This window comes from Gorilla gorilla, chromosome 9 (assembly GCF_029281585.2).
Source record: "Gorilla gorilla gorilla isolate KB3781 chromosome 9, NHGRI_mGorGor1-v2.1_pri, whole genome shotgun sequence".
NCBI lineage: Eukaryota > Metazoa > Chordata > Mammalia > Primates > Hominidae > Gorilla > Gorilla gorilla.
The window spans coordinates 11,258,994-11,275,964 of NC_073233.2; the positions used below are offsets into that span (position 1 = coordinate 11,258,994).

General features: G+C 35.5%; 1 protein-coding gene and 1 pseudogene across 1 annotated transcript in view; one reads left to right on the plus strand and one right to left on the minus strand.

The window, feature by feature from the left end:
- MMP26 (matrix metallopeptidase 26) overlaps positions 1 to 16,971 on the plus strand; it is a 275,769-nt gene that overhangs the window by 181,094 nt on the left and 77,704 nt on the right. The window lies entirely within an intron of this gene.
- Positions 3,436 to 4,457, minus strand: LOC101146104 (olfactory receptor 51A7-like; annotated as a pseudogene).

The window sequence follows — 16,971 nt, forward strand, 5'->3', positions numbered from 1 at the left end:
TATTTTCTTATAGATAGATATTTGATTCTATCTCTGATTACCTTTATAGATTTCCAGAAATATAAATTATTAAATTTAGAAGGAGGCAAAATAACTGTTGGTCTCCTTGTGTTGGCCAACTGTAGTGGCTGAAGTTGTGGGCTCTGGAATCGTACTGCCTGGGCTGAGATTTAAGCTCCTAACACTTTATTGCTCTATATTCTTAGAAAAGTCATTAAACTTCGTAAGTCTTTAACTTCCTAACCCAGAGAAGAAGAGGAAGTAATAAATTCTACCTTCCCAGGTTCTTGCAAAAGTAAATACTGTTAATTCCGGTAAACATATAGCCCAATGCCTGGGACCTGGTCAGCACCGGGTACATTCTATTGTCATTATCTTCTACATTTTGACCTCCAATGTTATTCAGATAACTAATTGTTTTTCAATAAATACATGTACTGCTGTTTGTTCTCATATTGCTGCCAAATAAATATATCTTTGGTTCTACCCTCATCAAAAGAAAAAAATACAACTATTATTCAAAAGTGCAAGAATTCCAAGATATATTTAGTTTCTAGCATCTGATCCCAAACAAGGATTAAGGTCAAAAGACTTTATTTTTGACAGACAGCCTGTTGGCAAACTCAGAATAAAACCACAACCTTAAGTATTATTTGTAAGAGACTTTGTAAACTTCCACAAGAATTCCAGGGTTGCTTTTTTCTTTTCACTTTTCCATTGTAGTTACATTGTAGTTATTTAATCAGAGAATTTTTCCCATCCATATGTGATTTGTTTGCTTATATTTCAGTAGATTTTAAAATTATCTTTGTACTTAATTCTTAATTTATTTTTTGTGGGTGATAAAAATCATATGCACACAAATATGAAATATTGTATAGGTTTTCATTATTCCTCCCTGTATTATTTGACTATTCAACCAATTTTATATAATGTTCTGATATTTCTTGATTATATGTTGCATTTTCAGATCTTATATGATACATATTAGTGTGATTATTCTATTTTTTTGTTCTCATTGATTTGTTGAGTAAACTGCACAATTTTACAGCTGTTTAATAAATCTCACTATTATATTAAGCTTTATTATAGTTTGTAATGTATTTATTTTATTGTATGTTCTTCAGTTTACTCTTATATCTCTGTTTTTAGAATTATTTTAGTAATCACAAAAAAAATGTTACTGGAAGTTTAATTACAAATACATTAAACCTGTTGGATGATTGAGAGAAGCAGACAATGTTTAGCCTACTGACTCTTCTGATCCAGAAACATTTATTGACATTTTATGACTTGAGTCATTTCCATCAAGTACAGATTGGAATTTCTGAGTTGAGGAGAAAAACTAAAAACTTTGTTGTTTCTTTCATGAAAATATGTTTCCATTTTCTTGAACAGAACATGAACTGTTTTTCAGGACAGCTTCATTGACTTGAAATTTATAGTTACTCCTTACTTATTTTTGCAATAGGTTTTCTAATATGTCAGATGTTTGATGTGCTTATAATTTATCAACATATTCTGAGTTGTTAAAGACGTTTTTGTTGTTGTTTTGGTTTGTTTTTCAAAGCAAGTTGGGAAATGTGTTAGTTAGACTACTAGTCAGATGCAATTTTTTATACACTGTACAAGTGCTAGAGACATGCCAATAAATTTGATTAATGCAATTCCTCTGAGGAAACAAAATACAAGTTAAGAGAAACAGACATGCAACTGATAATTATGACATAAATGGAGAATGTTTGAGGTCACAGAAAAAGACTTGAATAATGCAGTCTGGGAGGAGATAAGCAAGATTGTCCCTCCCTTCCCCATGAGGCTGTGGGGAATCTAGTCAGGATCAACTATCAAACAATAAGGACTCACCTAAATTCACCTGGGAACACAGAATATATAAGAATATTTTGCCATATAAAATATGTGAGACTACTTGAACCTTCTTCAAAATGGTTCTCTGAAACAGAAATAACAGTAATTACTTGTGAGCTCAACTTAGGCAGTAAAACATTGAAATATGTTAATAATAGTTTTCTAATAATTCATAGCAGAAAATTGTTAAGGTCTGACTTATTCTAAATTTTATGTTTTATACCTTTGTCTACTACTAAGTACTCACAAATAAAAGATAGACAAGAAACAAATGAATTTTACAGAAAAAATTTGAGGTACCCAAACATCTTTAGTTGGCTATTTTCTTTTAAAAATATGAAACTATAACAATGCATATTGTGTTATATTGAATACTATATTGTTATTTTATGCTAGTTTAACATTATTTCTAAGCTTCTAGTGAAATTGAAACATTAGATAGTAATTTAAAATATCAAATGCCTAAACAACCATTAAGAACCATAATTTTAGAACATATATTTTAGAACAGCTAATCAAGAATATCAGTGCTTTAAAAAATGCTGTATTTTGAAAAACTTTTTCCTATTTTTTACCAAGAGCACAATCATCCTTCTGTTCTTTTAGTTGACCATGGCTTATGGAACTTTGTCGTGACATAGAAAAAAATTTGGTTTTTATTAAGGAATGTTATGAGATAGTTTATTGCCATAATTCAAGGCTGTGAAAATGATAAGGCAAAAGAATTACTGGTTCTACTTATTTCATTGTTAAGGAAGGTGCAAAGGGAGAGGATTGCTAACCAACTCATACCTGACAATAGACTTCTTTCACTTAAATGGGAAATCAACTATTCACACAAAATTTGACTGAATGCTCCTCAACAAATACCATGTGTCTGAAAGTCACCCGAAAGAAACCAGCAACTGGATTGGGGTGATATCCTTTAATCTTCAGCTCCTTGGTATTCCTTGTCTGCAAGGGAGTACAATCCCTGCTTTCATATATACTTATCCTTGTCATATAAACTGTGTAACTAAAATGCTGTGTGTTGAGTCATGATTTCAATAACATTCTAAAACTGTCACATACACACTTATCAACATACATGTCAGTCCTACACTCACAGGAGTAGGACACTCACTACACTTAAACAGCTTATATGCTGGACTGACTATAGTCATCCCTTGTTATCCATAGGAAATTGCTTCCAGGACCCCAAGGATGCCAAAATCTGAGGACCTTCAATCTCGTATAAAACGGCATAGTATATGCATCTTACCTACACACATCCTCCCATATAACTTAAAGTATCTCTAGAATATTTATAATACCAAATACAACAAAAATACTATGTAAATAGTTGGTATACTGTATTGTTCAGGGAATAATAACAAAAAATTATCTACATGTTCAGTACAGATGCAATCAATCACACTTTTTTTCTGAATATTTTTTATCCGTAGATGTGAAACCTATGGGTAAGAAAGGCCAACTGTGTATGAATAATTAAGAAAAATAATGGTAAATAATTGATAATACTTTGCTTAGGAAGATATTATTTTCTCTCCTGATCTTGCACCACGTTTACTGACACCATTGTTGTAGACCCAGTTTTCCTAAAACTTTTTCATGAATTTGCTGTGTCTTCACACAATATACAATGGGATTCATGAGAGGTGGCACTAGCAAGAAAACATCAGCAATGAGGATCATGGCCACTGGGGACTTGTGCTTGCCAAAGCAGTTCATGCATGCCAAAGCAGTGCATGGATGCCAAAGCAATGATGGGCACATAGAAGATAAGCACAACACAGATATGGGAGACACAGGTGTTGAGGGCCTTGAACCGCTCCCTATGGGATCCAATTCCCATGATCGTCTTCAGGATGAACACATAAGACACAGTAATGAACACACTTTCTGACATCATACAGAGGGCAAGAAAGAAACCATAGAAGAAGTTGACAGTGTTGTCAGAGCAGGCCAGCTTCCTGACATCCTGATGGAGACAATAGGAATGAGAGAGTAGGCTTTTCCTACAATATGTCAACCTTGTAAGAGTGAAAGGAAATGGGAGTACTAACAGCATGAGTTAGTTGTTTCTTTTAATGAGTTTAGTGTTGTTTCTCTTTTAATGAGAAACAACAGCCCCATTTTGGCAACTCTGGCGCTGGTGAGGATACAGCTCACCAGTACCTCAGATATGTACCTCAGAGGGTGGCATATGGCCAAAACCGGTCAAAAGACATGACGAGAAGCACTGAGGACTCCATATCTGTGAATCCATGAATAAAGAATTCTTGAGCAAAGCAAGCATTTGAGGAGATTCCTGTGGCATTGAATACAAAGATCCTCAGCATAGTGGGTAGGGAGGAGAGGGACAGGCCCAGATCAGAGACAGCCAACGTGGAAAGGAAATAGTACATGGGTGCATGGAGTGAGGGCTCAGTCCTGATAACAAAGAGGATTGTGCAATTGCCTAGGATGGCTACCAAGTACATGAGGCAGATGGGGACAGAGATCCATATATGGGCATGCTCCAGCCCTGGTATTCCAGTCAGAAAGAAGGTGGTAATCTCAATTTCAGAAGAATTGGGAAGGTGCATGATGAGTCCATTGAAAAGTATTCTCAGGTCTGAAATGACACTCAGTATGGATCTCCTGTGCTCATTTCCCTCCTTTCAGCACGTTTGTCTATGAAATAAAGAAAATGGAATTGTGAAAGACTTATGTCAAGAAATAAAAGAGAGATATTACTTCTAAACAGACTGTAATAAAGTCAGATCTTGACTGACAAAGGGAACCAGAAATATGGGTACTTGCATACATCCCTGTTAAATCCTCAGAAGGCTTACCCACATAAAGAGCAGTAACTTTCAAACAAATTCCTCTTGTGTTATTAGGCTTTGCCTTACCCCATTTCAATGACAAATTGTATAGAGTCAGAATGGACTATAGGACCCCCTTCCCTGATCTGGAATGAACTCAGAATAATAATAATAATAATAATAATAATAATAATAATAATAGTAAAAGGACTGGGAAACCCCAGGAAGTAGATACTAGTTTTGAAGAATGAAGAAAATTAGTGGTTTCTCCAATTTCTAGTCATTTGCTGCAAACATTTGTTCAGGCAAGGTGTGACAGGCTGTTCTCCCATTGCTATAAGAAATGCCTGAAGCTGGGTAATTTACAAAGAAAAGAGGTTTAATTGGACCGTGGTTCTGCAGGCTCTTCTAGCATGGCACTGCCATCTGGTTGGGCTCTGGGGAGGCCTCAGGGAGCTTTTATTCATGACAGAAGGTGAAGTAGGAACAGGCATGTCACATGGCAAAAACAAAGTGAGAGGGGGAAGGGAGGTACCATATACTTTTCAACCATCAGATTTTGTGAGATCCCACTCACTATCAAGAGGACAGTACCAAGCCATGAGGGATCTGTCCCCATGACCTAAACACCTCCCACCAACCCCCATCTCCAACATTGGGAATTTTATTTAAACATGAGATTTGGTTGGGACAAATATCCACACCATATCACCAGGCTCTGAGCTTCTAAAGCTGTTTTTACCCACAAGCTCTTCAAAGGAAGCAGTCCAAAGTAAGGACATAACAAATGCCATGTATGATTGACTATTAACCCTCTCCTATAGCATAGTGAAAACCCCACCTTTTTGTATGATAATGATTACAATGTCCTTATGTATGACCAATTCATAATGGTGCTCTCCATCTTTGAGGATGGGAGGAAAGAAGAGATTCTTGGATTTTCTCTATAGCTCAATATACACTTTCACAGCTAGAGAGTGGCTCTCTCAACTAAACTGTAGCAAGATTGGAGACATAGTATGTCACAGATGAAGTGGGTTGGTACTGCCTGGGTCCATTTTTTCTCCCTGGAATTATAAGGTAAATAGTTTTTCCACAAATCTAGGGCTTTTTCATAGGCCACTTAATCAACTATATATATTTGAGAGTTTTCATATGCTTTGTAGCATTAAGCATATCAGAGACAATGAGACTGCAAGACATATAAAGCATATCCATCTCTACTCCTTGGCCTAAAAAAAAAAGTTTTATTGAGAGGCTAGGGCACTGTAAAAGAACTCTTGACAGTTAGGAACAAAATCACAAACTTTTCAACTAGTTTATCCTCCAGAATGAGACTATCATGAGTCATTCCTCTTCTAGAAGACCTGGGCTACCTTCCAAAAAGGATAAAGCAGTTGTTTTGTCATGATCTGGATATCAGCCACTCTCTCTCCCCTAAAGTCCACATAAAAAAAGTATGCAGAGATCCTTTTTGACAGTGTATCATTAATTCTTTAGCAACTCCAATTAGGTCAGCTCAGAAGTGTCTTGGCCCTTAAAGTCTTCCCTTCTAATCACTCCAAGCAGAGTCCATGTATCCCTACTATAATTTGCATTGCAACTCTGTTGCAGTACCTCAATTGTCCTGTGATTTGCTATTTATGTGTCTGCCATCCGCAGTAGCCAATAGAATCATTAGAAGCCCAGCTTGTGTCAGACCGATCTTGATATTTTCTTCACCAAGCACAGTTCTTGGCAAATAGCACACATCCAATCATTATTAATTAAATCTTATTAAACTGAATTGATTTCCATTTGACTAAACTGATCTTGAGAATTATTTTTGTTCTGTGTGAGTGACTGAAGCTTCTTTCCTTCTTTCAAAGAAAGTGCTATCTATAATTTCTATATGAGGATGTTCTCTGATTTGAGGATGTTCTCTGATTTGAGGATATAAGAGTCTTGCTTTGGCATGATCTTTGTCATTTCCCTATAGCCCAGAGAGCAGAGTGCATTGATGTATTTGCCTTCTAGTTACTCAACTGTTCAGATCTGTTCCAATATGAATCTCATGTTGATTCATTATTAATATTAATTTAACATCTATTTTAATACATTAGGATTAATTCCTTTCACTCACATAGCATTTTATGTTTTCTTCTGCTAACGTCAATCTTTTTCCAACCTGGATTTAACCATCCGGCTTTGGAAGATTTTGAAATTCTGCTTGATTCCTGTCTCTTTCTTCTTGATACCTTGGGCTTTGTTCTCAACTCCATTCTATATGCCATTGTCAAAGTCATGTTTAATGCCCTTCTTTTTCCCCAGTCTGTATACAAGAATGGTCTATGTAGTATAATATACATACTACATATTATTTTATGTTTTATATAAAATATAATATGGATCAAATAAACTTCTGTTTAAAGGTTTAATTATCAAAATAAAAATAAGTTAATAAATGATAAAACAATGTTTAATTATAAAATCCTTCATTCTTCCAATATTTCTCTTTATGTTTACATTAAAATCTATACTTCTTACCATAACTGATAAGGTCCAATAGGAGAAGACCACTAGAAGCCTCTTTAGTATACTACAACCACACTCCTTTTAGCAACCCCTCAAACATTCCAACATGTTTCCATCTCAGGACCTGTGTACTGCTTTCTTCTCAGCTCAAATGCCCTTTCCACAAATGTTTGGGTCACTGTTCAAAAGTCATGTCCTCAGAAAGGTCTGCTTTGAACAGCCTCACTGCCTCAGTCATACTCTTTCCTTTTGTTCCGATTCATTTCTCTTAAGCAGTCTTATCTATTTAAGTGTTTACAGTAAGAAGGAAAATCCAATTCTGTCACTGTATTGTTTTGTGTGCCTCTGCCACCTAGTAGACCTTCATTAAATACTTTCAGTTAAAAAAGAATGACTAAATAATGTATCTTAAGACAACATTAATATATTTTTGGTATAATGAGATCAATTCTGTATTTATAAAATGTATCTTATTAAAAGATCTTGTGGTAAGCCTTAACTTAAATAATATTATTGGCTTGGCACAATGGCTCACACCTGTAAGCCATCACACCTGTAAGTGTTTTGGGAAGCTGAGACAGGATGATCACTTGAGTCCAGGGATTTGAGACTAGCCTGGGCAATACAGGGAGACCTTGTCTCTATAAAAAAAAAAAAAAAAAGTAATATCCTTTACAAAATATTAAAAATATTTCAATGTTAGTGCAATATACAAAATACATAAAATATAAAAATACAATTATTAAGATTGCTGATTAGTCTTTGCATATGTTGTTACAAAATTAATTAAGTGCTTTATTTTACCCCCAAATGCTAAGGTGTAGGGAAAGTAGACATAAAAGTAGAGTGGGTTAAAAGAGAAAACAGAAAAATCAGAGAGATAGGCATTAATTTTTAATGCATTATGCTAGATGTTTTATATCTGCTATTTCATTCAATCCTCACATGGTAGTATTATTCCTGATTTACAGATTTGAAAACTGAAGCATAGAGAGATTAACTTCTCAAAGAACAGATATTGTTATGAACACGTGCAATTTGAATAGACGTACTTTGATTCTAAGCTTTTTAAACTATATCTTGCTTCCTATCTCATGTTAATTAATATAATGTAAAATGTTTAGAATGCAAGGAAATTGCATTCTAATTGAGGATATGTACAAATTAGGACACAGTATGCAATATAAATGTTAAGGAAGGCCGAAGCCTTGGTCTTTATTACATGTCAGTTTCATTGCCCTATAGAGGCCCATCCAGAGCAATTTTAATCAATTAATGTCATTTCTATCACATTTCTGAAAAAAATACATCAAGTAAGAGGAAAAAATGTCCATAATGATTGTGGTAGCAAAACTCAGCAAATGGAACCAACTCTGAAACAGCAAGGGCAATACCTGCTAAGCCAGATCAGGAGGTATGGAAGGTAAGAGACAGCTGGAGCCTTATAAAGCTGAGGAGAGAAAGAAGAGAGGGTAGCTAATTTTAAGAGAGGAGTGAGAAGAAAACATTGGGAAGTATTACTGTGTGCTAGACTAGAGTTTTTGCTAGATTATTTTTATATTCAAATATTTCTGCTTTCCAAATCAGTTCATTTCACTTGTTTAAACTTGAAAATATATATTTGTGTATAGAGCTCTGTGGCATAATTTATGAACAGGAAATAGTAAAATAGCAAAATTACTTTGAGAATAAGAGGTAGAGTTGGCAAAGCCCTAATCAGTTGAAAACATAATAAACCTCCCATTAGCCATATTTATAATTAAAAAGGGACTAATGCATTTTCCCCCAGTACAGTACCTTATGTAGAAAGTTTACTCAAATATTTTTAATTAAATTGATTTTGTAAAGAAAGCTTCAGATTTTACTACTAACAAGTATTAAAATTCAGCATCATCTAAGGATGCTTTTCTTAGATGATGTCTTAAATTCTTTATATACATCATTACAATTCTTTATATACATCAACAACCCCATTATGCCAAATTGTTCTCTGGTCCCTGTTCCAAAGTTCTTATAATTACTTGAAACCATAACGTCATCTCACCTGCTCTTTCTTCCAAATCTGAAGCCCCCACCTCTGATTCCAGTCTAGTGGCTAGAATCCTGTTATCTATGGACTGACTTCCGACCCTGTGAAGTCTGCTTTTCTGTTCTTTGCTGGGGCAGATCATTTGTTCTGCTGTCAGAGTTATCCTGTTTCCAAATCCCTATCCCGCAAAGAGTTCTGAGTCTACCCAGTATTTTCTCTAACCGTGAATAAACAGTTGCATGATTTCTGAGATGAACAATAGATAGGTGAAGTGAAGTGAATAGTGCCAATATCAAGGGATAGCTGTAAGATTTAGTGGCTGGATGCAGTGGCTCATGCCTGTAATCCCAGCCCTTTGGTAGCACAAGGTGGGAGGATCACTTGAGGCCAGGCATTTGAGATCAGCCTGGGCAACATAGGGAGACCCTATCTCTACAAGAAAATAAAAATAGTTATCCAGGCATGGTGGCACATGACTGACTATAGTCCTAGCTACTCAGGAGGGTCACTTAAGCCTAGTAGTTTTAATCTGGGGGAAGCTATGATCACACCACTGCACTCCAGGCTGAGCGACACAGTGAGACCCCATCTTGGGGAAAAAGTACAAGGAGATTTAGTGCCTTTTAAAATTTTCACAACTTCTCCAAATTTTAGTGAAAGTCTCCTCTTGTCTGGCAAAGATAACTCCAAGATAAGCTTCCTGCACTTCCCATTGAAACCATATTGTTTGTTTGTTTTTTACCTCTAAGTTCCTCCTATGTCAAAATTTCGGAGTTTCTATTACAGCCACCCTCATTTATGTTCCTTCCAAATCTCAGTTCTTAGAGCACTCATATTTCAGACACACTTGAGGACATAAAGCCATATTACAAGACAATATTATGTTATGGTCCTATTTCACTTACCATTTAATCACATAGAAAAACAGAAATAAGTTTATTCTAGCGCTTTCTCTGCCTCAGTGCCCCACGTCTGCTTGCCAAGACTTTTATCTACACACCACTGATTCCTTGATCTATCTTCTGAGTTTTGCTCTCATGGGACACCAATCCCTCCAGCTCTGCCACCCTCTGTAAACAAATGATTTCCTTGAAACAGTTCCTGAAAATTCCCAGAGGAGACCCTGGGTCAGGATCAGATCACAGCTTTTACTGACTGGTTCCCACAAGGCATTGCTATGGTCAGACTGGGATGGACTAAAAGTTTTGAACTAAACACATCAAAGAGAGTCTACTTAGAGATTAGGAAAAGCAGTTGAGGCTACCGAGAAATCACTTAACCCTAGATTAATCGATATATTATTTTAGGTTTATGTTTCTTTGCTGCTGCTTCTTTTTTCTTACAATCAACGAGGTGTTTTCCCTTTTTTATGAATAAAATATAATTTACACATGGTAAGATGGATAAACACAAAGTGTATAGCTAAATGGATTTTTATCCACTTACGCAAACAAGTAACATTAAAAAAGAGGAGTGCTAAAAACTCAAAATCTGAATATGCTTTTTTCTTTTTTATTTTAGTTCTGTTACTTGCTTTGTTGTGTCTTTTGAAACTTTCCTACTACATGCAAATACATTAAGATGGCTGTTTCTTCTTGATGAACTGACCTTTCATCATTGCAAAATGTCTCTTTTTCCCCGGTAATATGTCTTACTTTAAAGTCCACGTTTGCTAGTAATAGTGTGGCCACGCTGACCATATATATTCATATGCATAATGTATCTTTTTATATCCCTTTACTCATGACCCATCCTTATATTTAAAGTATATGTATACACACACACACACACACACACACACACACACACACACACACACACACATGCTGATTTTTTGTTTATTTTTTTTGGATGGAGTCTCACTCTGTCGCCCAGCTGGAGTGCAGTGGCAGGATCTCGGCTCACTGCAACCTCCAGCTCTCTGGTTCAAGCAATTCTCCTGCCTCAGCCTCCTGAGTAACTGGGATTACAGACACATGCCACCACGCCCAGCTAATTTTTGTATTTTTAGTAGAGACAAGGTTTCACCATGTTGGCCAGGATGGTTTCCATCTCCTGACCTCGTGATCTGCCCGCCTCAGTCTCCCAAAGTGTTGGGATTACAGGCATAAGCCATCATGCCCGGGCTATATTTTTAATCCATTGTGACAAGTGCTATTTTGTAATTGGGGCCATACTATTATATCAAAACATTTATTTTTATGACTATCTTTGTCTTACTTATTTTCTCCATCTTTTTCTTTTCTTTGTTATAGCTTTCTCACTTATTTTGAAACTATGAATCAAATAAAATCAAGTAGGTTTCAGTATTCTACTTCATTTCCTCAACTGGCTTCTTAGCTATACTTGTTTGTATTTTTTTTTTTCAAAACAGAGTTGATCCTTAGAGTACGAATCCTTAACTTATTAAGATAGTCTACCATAAACAAATATTATATTGTACCATATGTAATGCAGAAGCTTTTAATAATGTGCTTCCATTTAACTCATATTTATCCTGTATGTAATTATTAAGTACATGTTTCTACCTGTGTTGCAAACCTCTCTATACGTTGTAATTCTTAAATGGTAAATAATTTTCCAGCAATTAAGTAAATAAAAATAAATAGAAATAATAAATAAAAATTAAATAATAAATATTATATATTATATGTAAATAATAAATTTTAAAAGTTTCTATTTTCTCATATATTCACCCCTTTGTCATTTTTTATTCTTTTCTGTTCATTCCAGTTTCCTCCTTGTATTATTTTATGTTGCCTAAAACTTTCCTTTAGCATTTATTGTGTGAAGGTCTTATGGCTATGAATTTTCTTAGGTTTTGTCTCTCTGTAAACATATATATTTTACTGTCCTTTTGAAAAATAGTTTTGAGAAATTTTGAATTCCAGGTTGACAATTTTTTTCTTAGTACTTTCAAAAGATAATTCTATTGTTTTAAGTATGACATTGTTTTTCATGAGACATTGGCTGTCATTCTAACCATTATTTCTCTACATGTATATCTTTTTCCCCTCTTATTTTATTATTTCTCTCTTTTTCTTTGGTTTTCAGGATTTGACTATAATGTGTCTATGTGTTAATTTCTTTGTGTTTATCCTGTTTGGGGTTGTTTGCTGTGGCTCTCTTCTCAAACATAAAGGGCTCATTCCTCTGAGTTTCAGTTTAAGTCTTTCTTGTACCTACTATTCTTTTATTGTCCTGCAGAAAATTGTTCTTTTCAGGACTTTCTCATTGTTTCTATGGGGATTAATGTATTTAATATCTTTCCACGTTCTAATGAGGAATGTTGAATCTCTGGGTTATAGTAACAAAAATAATGTTAAAAGAATATTTTTATTGTTAGCATTATTTATCTTCCTCAAAAGTGTCCATAGGGATGTTTTTTAATATATAGGGGACATTTACTTACCTCCTCCATATGAAGAAATCCAAACCTATCTATTCCAGGAGTCACTGGATCTACTCTTTAAATTAGAGTTTATTAGAAATTTAAGAAGTCACTCTCTCTCTCTCTCTCTCTCTCTCTCTCTCTCTCTCTCTCTGTGTGTGTGTGTGTGTGTGTTCTTTCAAGAAAAACAACTGTAAGAATGTGAAGGAAGCTTTATTAGTTAGAAAGATAATTTGACAGTCAAGGCAGTAGCAATTGAGGCCTCTGTCAGTGCTACAGAAAAATCTGGAACTGGAACAGCCCTTCAGGATTATCCTAAATTGAAGCAAAGTCTCTGTACCCTTGCATTAACCAGTAACTGAATGTGGCCTGCTCACCAACAAGGGTTATAAACTGGATGAGGCAAGTTCATTTTGATTAGAATAATTCCAGGAAAGGACTTATCTGTATTCCCATAGCAGCCCCAAATTCAGGAATCTTGGAGCTGATGTCTTAGTTCTGAAGAAAGGCTGACAGAGAAATTCACTGCATAATTTATTGCAGTCTACTCTTGTATTACTCAAATTCAACTGCTTCATTTGGGAATAGCTCTTCTCATGTTTGTGTTGTCTATTTGACCAAGAAGAAGACACGATCATGAAAAGTTTGTGAACGAACTACAACATACATCACTTAAGCTGTTCTTGAAACCTCAACTGATCTTATCATCTGCCATCTCTATAATCCATTCTAAATTCTTCTTTAGTAAAGACTACAACATTTATTGCATAGGTTTCTTTCATGGTAGAGCAACCAGATCCTTTTTTCAAAGGGTAAAAATGTCTCTACAGAATGACCTTTTCAGGCTAAGGCTATTTCACTTGCTAATTTATCATCAAAATTTGCCAGGATGGTACCAAGAGACAACCAGTCAGCTATCTGGGTACTGAACATATTCTTCCATTCCTTCATTGTTTATTAGAAGCCCTATCTTTTCCTGATGATCAAGGATTAATTAATTACCCCATCAGGCTAATGACCTCTTTCCTTGCCAGCTTGTTTTTGAGCTTAGAGAAGATCAAAGTTATTAGGCAAGAGCTTAACATAAATTTTATTTATTTTATTTTTAAATTAATTAAAAGATCCTCACAATGTCTCCCACTCTGAAAATGAGGACCTTTAGCTCAACAGAACATAAATTGCAGAAATAGGAAACACAAGTTTTCCAAGTAGGTCACCAAAAATGATGGTAAGTGGGACTACTCTTAATTTCAGCTCTTTTGTTCCCAAATATATTTATTCTAATCATTGCAGTCAAAGCTATGTATAATGATTGTTGGTGTGTTGTACATGATGCATCTGGGGTATGTTGTCTCATCCTCACTAATGTCGTCTCTAAGGTGGAGACTCAACTCTACCTGTTCTATTTCTGTACCAGATTGGAAGCTTTTGAGTGGTGTAGCCCATGATACAAGCATGGTTGTGTGTCTACTGTTGCAAGTATTCTAAAATGTGTCCCTTTTCATTAAGTGATATAACATAATGTCCTATGCTGGTGGATCAAACCCTTTGTAAGCCCTGAGATACTAGGTTTGGCTATGACCCTTCAAGAAAATAAAACAAACCTACACCCATCATATGTGTCAATTTCTATCAAGTTCATTTGCTGCCTTTTGTGGGGTAGAATAATCTTCCATTAAGTGGCCATTTTCTACTCAAGAAGTGATGCTACATTGGGCAGTTAACATTGTTTTCTATCATTGCCAGGTTAATATTTAGTAGAAAGAGAAGTTTTATCAGCCTTGTTGAGTGGGAAACTATGCTTTGTGTTTATGCAGTTTTCATCCTGCCACTATAGCTACTTCAATTAGGAGCCAATTATGCCACCACTGAGGTTGCTTATATCAGAATCTAGCTGATATAAATTGTCAGGTCCACTCAGTGTTCTTTATAGCTTAGGTTCTTTTCCATTATGTATAGACTATGATGAACATTGATCTTTTATATAAAGATCTTCAAACTTTGTTCTAACTTGTAGAACCATCCACATGCTACTTCATCCCTCTGCCTCTTTGTCACTAGTATTCCAGTCTTTCTCCTTCCAACAGCCTGGTCAATTAGCCAAGTTACCCACCATTAACAATAAGTTGAATTTTTGTGTATTCTTACATAGAGCCACCTCTTTTTTATACAAAGAGGATGAGTAAGTCCATCAGCTGATTTGTCCGTTGGATGTATTTCTCCTAAGTACTATCTTTCAAAGTCACTCCATAATGGATCAGTAACACATCTACAGTTCATTTTTGGCATACCAACTTTACTCATTTATGAACTAACTTGGCCTTCATCCCCCACCAGCTGGTCATAAGGGATCATCCACGTAGCTACAGGTGTAAGCTTAGGGAAAGTGCACCACATTGCAATAGTAGTGCACTAACATCAGTGGATTTCGCATCACCTCTTTGTGCTTTTTTTTTTTTTTTTTTTTTTTTGAGACAGAGTCTCACTCTGTCACCCAGTCTGGAGTGCAGTGGCGTGATCTCCGCTCACTGCAAGCTCTGCCCCCTGGGGTTCATGCCATTCTCCTGCCTCAGCCTCCTGAGTAGCTGAGACTACAGGTGCCTGCCACCACACCTGGCTCATTTTTTTGTATTTTTAGTAGAGACGGGGTTTCACAGTGTTCGCCGGGATGGTCTCAATCTCCTGACCTTGTGATCCGCCTGCCTCGGCCTCCCAAAGTGCTGGGATTACAGGTGTGAGCCACCATGCCCGGCCCCCTCTTTGTGCTCTTTCGGTTGTGCTTGATGGTCTTACTTGTGTCTTAGCATGGGCATACGTCTTTCTGTTATGTGAGTAGAATTAGCACTCAAAGTGTGGCATATGCTGCCTCCGGGGTTTCAGGAGGTCACTACATGTGGTACTTTCTTCTTGGTGGTAAAAGATAAAAAAAGCTTTAGTTTGTCTATTAACTGAGAGAGGCTGTCGCAATTTTTCCTATACCACAGGATCCCTAAAAACTTCTCTAATGTTTAAGATTCCTACTTTTTTGTATGGGTGTTGATCTCTATCCTTTCCCACCTAAAGAGCACTGTGTTTTGACAAGAATGCCAATATACTTGCATTTCATGCTCGTCTACCTGATTAATATATTGTCAATGATATAGTGGGTCAATAAAATGTTATGCAAAATATCCAAAGAAAATAAGTATTTTCAAATTATAGATTTATTATAGAACATGGAAGAGAATATATTTGCCACATAAATACCACATACTTGATAATCGAATCCAGGTTAATCTTATTCTTCCCTGGTAAAAACACTGCACCTGACATAAAACTTTAAACTGATGTTTCTACTTGGTTGAGATTGGAGTCCACAGTAGTCCTCCATGACCCTTTTCGTTACACACACAAAAGTAGCCAGTAAGAGAATCCACTTTACAGAGAATGCTCTATTTATAAATAAATCTTGTGAGTTACCTTTCCTCTGGGTACTATTACAGTTCACTTCAGATGAAAATTTTAACAATAACTTGCTACAGCATGTCAGGGACCATCAACATTTCATCTGCAACCAGTGATGTGGTTCCTATTGTGATGCAGACAGTGATGAATCCAACTCTAGAATTTCTTATTGGCAATCTGTTTTCTAGAATCTTTTCTCACTTACAAGTAAGAACACGGTATTTGGTTTTCTGTTGCTCTGTTAATTTGCTCAGGATAATTGCTTCCAGATGCATCCATGTTGCTCCAGAGGACACGATTTTGTTCTTTTTTTGTGGCTGTTTAGTATTCCCTGGTGTACATGTATCACATTTTCTTTATCCAACCTTCTGTTGGCACCTGGGTTGGTTTCATGTCTTTGCTATTGTTTGACACACTTTTTAGTTGTGTTGTTTGTTTTCTTATTGAGTTTCAAGAATTCTTGTGTCTTTTGCAAATATTTTCTTCCAATTAGCAACTTATAATAAAATGTTAAGTCCCAAGATAATAAGGTAGGTATCAAATGCATCTGCTAGAATAGCCCAATGACATTTAATAAGTCTATTTGCTTCAGATAACTTGACCTAACATGGAGAATATTTAATCTCATTTATCTTATGGAAGTTGATCGTCTTCTCCAGACATGGGAACTAGCAATGAGTAGGCTTATCCCTGCTCATTGTTTTAAATTTGTATTCATTTCTTATTCACAGATATATGTATTTTGTATTTGAGCCATGTTGTGTCTTTTATATTGTTATTCCATTAAATTGTATTAATTAAAATTATTTTATTATTAATGTAAGGCTTTCCATTATTTTAACCAAAGTTTTTCTTTTTAACTTAGAAATATGCTTTAAGAAATACTTAAAACAGTTATATATATATCCTTATTT